Source organism: Sinocyclocheilus anshuiensis, unplaced genomic scaffold, assembly GCF_001515605.1.
Source record: "Sinocyclocheilus anshuiensis isolate Anshui unplaced genomic scaffold, SAMN03320099.WGS_v1.1 scaffold1523, whole genome shotgun sequence".
Taxonomy (NCBI): domain Eukaryota; kingdom Metazoa; phylum Chordata; class Actinopteri; order Cypriniformes; family Cyprinidae; genus Sinocyclocheilus; species Sinocyclocheilus anshuiensis.
In genome coordinates, this window is record NW_015552644.1 from 53,007 (window position 1) to 58,206 (window position 5,200).

The following is a 5,200-nucleotide window of genomic DNA, read 5'->3' on the forward strand; positions in this document are numbered from 1 at the left end:
TCGCGCACATCAGCTATACAGGCGTTAATACTGAATGTTTAACATTATATTCATTGCATACATATACTTCGTAGTAGACAGCCTTAACTCCTTTCTGCTGTCTGTTGTTCTGTTGTTGGTGTTTCTTTGTTTGAATATGGCGCTTATCACATGCTGTGTGGTATCGGGGCATTTTAACGAATACGAGTACGAGTAGAGGAGCTCAGTATCGGGCCCTATATATAATTAAGCTTGATACGATAGAGCCCCCCCCCCACATAACAAATCCCAATTTAACCCCTGGGCGTGACCACAGTATAAAAGGGCACCGGGAGAACACATCATCTGCTTCTTCGTCTGAAGCTTGCATCTGAAGCATAGCAAGGGAACTAGAGGACGCCATGTCTCGTTCCCTTCTCAGGGGACCATGGTTACATACGTAACCTGAGACGTTCCCTTCCAAAGGGAACTTCGAACTGCATCCTCTAGAGGCCGCTTTGGGGAATGGTATACCCATGCAGTGGGAGTGTCTGCCAGAAACCACGGCGAGCACTAAGTACTAACTCTACCATAGCCATGGGAGTTGCCCCTAGGATGCCTTGACAGCTCTCAGTGACATTATTCTCTTCGGCCAAGGGCCTGAGCTGCATACCCAAAACAACTTACCTGTTAAGGGCTGGGCTGGGAAGCCCGATCCTAGGGCAGAACTCAAAGGCTTGGAATCAGAAAAAAGAGATTCCTTCAAGGGGATATGGCCAGGTGTCTAATAAACCAACCAGACCCTGGCCTGTCGTCCAGGGGGCTACCACCAGTTCTGAATGAGCCTGCTCAAAGAACTGGTTCGACAGATCTTTGGTAGCAACACCCTGCTCAGAAATGTATCAACAGGGATACATAAGTTGAGTGGAGCCCAAGGTGAAAACTCGGGGCCTAAACCAACTCAGAGAAAGGGAACGAGGTTGACAGCACATAACCCTTACCATACAGGATTTTAGAAAGTGCGCAGAATGCTTAGCGTGCACACTTACCACAATGTGGATTTTAAAAGTGTACAGAAAGCTCAACATATGCACTTACCATAACATGGATTTAGAAACACTGTTACTAATGGGTAACCGAAGCTGTCATTTAGGCAAGCCTAGGAACCCTACGTGACTGTGGCACGATCAGGGAGCGACAATTAATTCAGCGGGAGACCGCGTGCTCAGAGCACATGTGGATTATAAAAGGTTTATCTCATAGAAAAACCCTCCATGTGAGGGGAGTATTGCCAACTCAACCATAGCAGTCACAGATCAGACTCCGGAGCATCTGCTCACAGATGCTCAGAAGGTAGCGGCGTGCTCACAAGGAATCCTCCATGGTGAGGGGAGCACAACTAGCTCACTCAGCAAGCAACCCGCCAGCGAGGGAGAAGATGGCCTAGCAACCTGGCATGACTACTAACCGGAGCTCAAAGGAGTGGAGGCCCAACTTCAAAAATAGGAGGGGGACTCAGACGCTCAATCTGGGAGCAGTATGCTCATAAGAAACCCCCTAGTGTGAGGGGAGCACTGCTAAGCTCAACTAATAAGGAGAGCAGCTTAACAGGGAGGTGGAGAGAGGCCTAACAACCTGAGGCTGCTGCTTAATGGAGCTCAAAAGAGCAGAGAACTGGATGAGAGGAGGCCCCAGATGCTCAATTGGGAGTGGCAAGCTCAAAGACAACCCTCCGAGGTGAAGGATGCACTGCTAGGCTTGACCCAAACAGAGGCAGCTTATCAGGGAAGCAGCAAGCGGCCCAACTACCTGATGCCACTTCCACAGAGCTCAAAGAGCGGAGGCTTCAACCCCTAGTGAGGAGAAAGAGGAACCCAGCTCAAACGACACAATCAATAGCCCAGTGGCAGAGTACTTAGATGTCAAGTAGAGAGGAGGACTCACACAGTCTGCCCAGGACCGGCGAGCTCAAAAGGACTCTCCCGCAGTAAGTGGAGCACAGCCATGTCCGGGAGGCAGACAGATCAGAAATGGGATCCAGCTAGAAGGGGATCACACATTTCTACAGGGAGCAACAGGGTCCCAACATAGAGGCAACTGACCAAGGAGGCAACAGAGACCTCAGTATACAGGGCCCAACAACTCAGTATTGTTGCAAATGGAGATTTTGGGAGCAGCACTCTAGGCTCTCAAGCTGAGGCATGCCTTTAGAGCAAACACACTGGGAGCGACTCATAGCTAACCCTCACAGTGAGGGGAGCACTTCTCAGCTCAACCAGAAGGCGGTGCTAGATTAGAAGGGGTAATCCAGCAGGGCCCAATAAGAGACGGTCAACTGGTGCAGCTGGATGCAGTCTCATGCTCTCTATCTCGATAGAGAGCGTGGGTCCCGTATAACCAGACCTGATTGAATTCGTAGAAACAGCAGGACCCAATAACCATTCATGCATACACAGCTACTGCTCCTCAGAGCCGAAGCATTCAGGAAGGGTTTCCGCAGAAACGCAACTCACTCGTACCTCAGGGAACGCAGTGTGCTCAAGCCCACTCCACTGAGGGGTGATAACTGGTTCGACCATAAGAGCAGTGTAACAGGGAGGACCCATGGGTCTGACCGTCTATCGAACTGCAGAGTGGAATTAAGGAGTGTTGAGCCACTCAACGCCTCAGTGAGAGGAGCTCTAGCTCGGAGAACGTGCATGATGGTTGAGGGAAACCTCAGGGTGAGAGATGAGTAGCGAATCCTGGCCAGGGCAGCTTCTCGAAGCAAACACCCAGCCAGGGGATAGGGAGCAGGGAGCACATCACGAAGCATATCGTCTGAAGAGTGCTCAACCTGAGAGAAGGACCCGCAGGTCCTGAGGTTGCAGCGTTTTACTGGGGACCTGATACTAGAAGGCTCTCGCAGAAGCCCAGGCTGCGTGTCCAAGCCAAAGCTGTAGGGCTATCACCCAGCCTGGATCCAGTACCGACAGGTGAAACCATCACCATAATTGGTCAACAGCGAGAGGTTCTGACTTAGCAGGGGAGGTCAAACCTAAAACAAGTCATAAAAACAGAAATAGGTCTGAGTAGCGCTGCAGAGAAAGGCTAGTTAGTGAATACACAAAAAAACTAGCAATAGAGTAGATGAAATGGATTGTATTCACCAACCATCGCTCCCACACATGGCTCATGGACATAAACTGGAGGCGAAGACCGAAGAGCACTGGGGTCCGGATCATCCGTAGGTAGTTCTAAGAGACATAGTAACTAGCCAAAACATCATAGGTCCAGCATAAAAGACTGCAATGCAAGCGCAGGAGGCTCCTATCTAACCTCAGTCAGGAGGATAGCTTTTTAGGGTAATTAAGGGGAGGAAGATGAGAGCAGATGTTAATACTCTCAGAGGGAGGTGAGTAGATGGCGCAGGTTTTATTCTGGTCCAAACGAGAGCGTTGAGAATGCCTAGTCTGGATTACCTCCCCCAAATCTTGCCTGTTACCCTTTTGGGGGAGGGGCGCGAGTCGCGACACTAGTCTTCTGTACCCGCCTTTGATCCTTAGATTGAGACAAGCCAGGACCCCTTTGTTGTTTGGGCTCAGACCTGGACCTTCATGGAATGAAGGATTTAAAGGCAGCCGAGCGTGTCTTGGCCTCATTAAACTTCTCGACCATCGCCTCAACGGAACTGCCGAAAAGTTCAGAAGGGGAAACTGGCGCATCAAGAAGAAAGCCCCTCTCTTTCGACCCCATGTTCGCCAGGTTCACCCACAGGAGTCTCTCCGTAACCACCATGGCCGCCATGGATCTGCCAATGGCAGTGGCGGTCTGCTTAGTGGCACGGAGAGCAAGATCTGTGGTGCGACGCAACTCAGCCACCTAATCAGGGGATAGACCCTGACCTTTATCCAGGTCTTTCAGCAGATCAGCCTGATAAGCTTGTAGCTCCGCCATGGTGTGCAACGAAGCTGCAGCCTGACTTGCTGCCGCGTATGCCCTGCCATTTAAACAGATGTATCTTGAAGGGGTTTGGATGGCAGGGAGGGAACCTTAAGAGAATATGTATCCCACATAGAGAGATAGCAAGCCAGTGTCTCTTCAACAGGGGGCATCTTCTCATAACCATTCTCATGCACCCCCTCAATGTTGGCATAACTAGTATGCTGAAATCTATGAATGTGAGACGAGAACAGATTTTTCCAAGCCTTCTGAAGAAATGGAAGGCTCACTTGAGCTGGAGGGCTACGGTTAGAAAGATAATGCTCATCTAGGCGGACTCGAGGCGCCACTTTCTTGGCCCACTTCCACGGCAAGTCAAGCCTTGGGCGAAAGGGAGAGGCCCTTTTTTAACTCATCAGCCAGGCCCACCTGCGATCCCCATGAGCTCATTACCGGAAATGCATGCTTCAAACAAAACAGCCCTTGAAGACGAAGAAGAGGATGATGTGTTCTCCCGGCACTCTTTTATATTGTGGTCGCGCCAGGTAATGACATCATAGGCTGTCGCCAATGTTATTTTCGTGTTTAGATGTATGCTTCAGACTCCGGTCACTCTGAAGGCATTCCCCAAAAGCGACCCCTAGAGGACACAGTTCGAAGTTCCCTCAGAAGGCAACCAATAATCAGCATGACATTATCTGTAAACCTTATGAAAAACAGAAGCACACTAGTACTGGCTACAGTATGAAATAATGCCAAACAGCCTATGCAATCATCACGATGAATGTTTTTCCATTCATTTCATGCAATAGTCATCCTCCATAATGTATAACACAGCATCTACTTTGTATCCCTTTGCCCTTGAGACAGTGTAACAGAAACAGGCTAGACGCATATTGTTTTTTTTTTTTTTTTTTTTTTTTTTTTACAAAATACTGATTCCAGAATATTGTCTGTTTTATTTTTATTATGGGTTTGCGTAAGCTATTGCCTTCTCAATAATCGAGTAACTACTGAAACATGATTTTATAAGAGATACTTGGTTAGATTATAATGGATATTCAAAGGTAGTGTAAATAGTATAGTCGGTTAAACGGATATATCACCTGATCTGTGCTCTACTGTCGCACAAGTGTCTCCTCAAAGCTTTCGAAACCAAAAGTGCAAATTTGACTCAAGTTGAAACTGGCATGTATAAAATGCACAGGCTGGCCCCCCGTGAAGGATTTGCACTGGTGAAACATACTTCAGAAACATCATTCTGACGAGCTGCATCACTGTGTGGTATGGTGCCTGCAACGCATCCTGCCGCAAGACACTT